General features: G+C 50.4%; 1 protein-coding gene across 1 annotated transcript in view; it reads right to left on the reverse strand.

Annotated features, from left to right (window-relative positions):
- ADAMTS2 (ADAM metallopeptidase with thrombospondin type 1 motif 2) overlaps positions 1-1,118 on the reverse strand; it is a 253,928-nt gene that overhangs the window by 9,367 nt on the left and 243,443 nt on the right. The gene's annotated exons all lie outside the window — the stretch shown is intronic.

The following is a 1,118-nucleotide window of genomic DNA, read 5'->3' on the forward strand; positions in this document are numbered from 1 at the left end:
CCCTACTCACACAGATACCCCTACTCACACAGGTAACCCTACTCACACAGGTACCCCTACTTAACATAGGTAACCCTACTCACACAGGTAACTCTACTCACATGGCTGCCCTTACTCACAAAGATACCCCCTACTCACACAGGTACCCCTACTCACACAGATACCCCTACTCACACAGGTAATGCTACTCACACAGATAACCCTACTCACATGGGTACTCTTACTCACACGGATACCCCCTACTCACACAGGTAACCCTACTCATATGGATGCCCTTACTCACACAGGTACCCCTTACTCACACATGTAACCCTACTCACACAGGTATCCTCTACTTACATGGGTACCCTTACTCACACAGATACCCCCTACTCACATAGATACTCTCTACTCACACAGGTACCCACTACTCACACAGATACTCCCTACCCACACAGATAACCCTACTCACAGGAGTACCCCTACTCAAACAAGTATCCCCACACAAATGAGCACCCCTACTCCCTATTCACACAGGCATGCTCTATACTCACACAGGTACCCTTACTCACACAGATACCCCCTACTCACTCACACAGGTACCCTACTCACACAGGTAGCCCCTATCACATGGGTATCCCCTACTCACAAGGGTGCCCTATTCACACAGGTACTCCATACTCACACAGGTACCATCTATACTCACAAGGGTACCCCTACTTACACAAGTACCCCTATTCACATGGGTAATCCCTACTCATATGGATACACCCTACTCACATGGGTACCCCTACTCTCACAGGTATCCCCACACACACTGGCACCCCTATTCAGATGGGTCCCATCTATACTTGCATGAGTACCTCTACTCACACAGGTACCCTCTATACTCACACGGGTACCCTCTATACTCACATGGGTACCCCCTACTCACACGGGTACCCCCTACTCACATGGGTACCCCCTACTCACACGGGTACCCTCTATATTCACACAGGTACCCCCTACTCACACGGGTACCCCCTACTCACATGGGTACCCCCTACTCACACGGGTACCCTCTATATTCACACGGGTACCCCCTACTCACATGGGTACCCCCTACTCACATGGGTACCCTCTATATTCACACAGGTACC

Source organism: Oryx dammah, unplaced genomic scaffold, assembly GCF_014754425.2.
Source record: "Oryx dammah isolate SB20612 unplaced genomic scaffold, SCBI_Odam_1.1 HiC_scaffold_5, whole genome shotgun sequence".
Lineage (NCBI taxonomy): Eukaryota > Metazoa > Chordata > Mammalia > Artiodactyla > Bovidae > Oryx > Oryx dammah.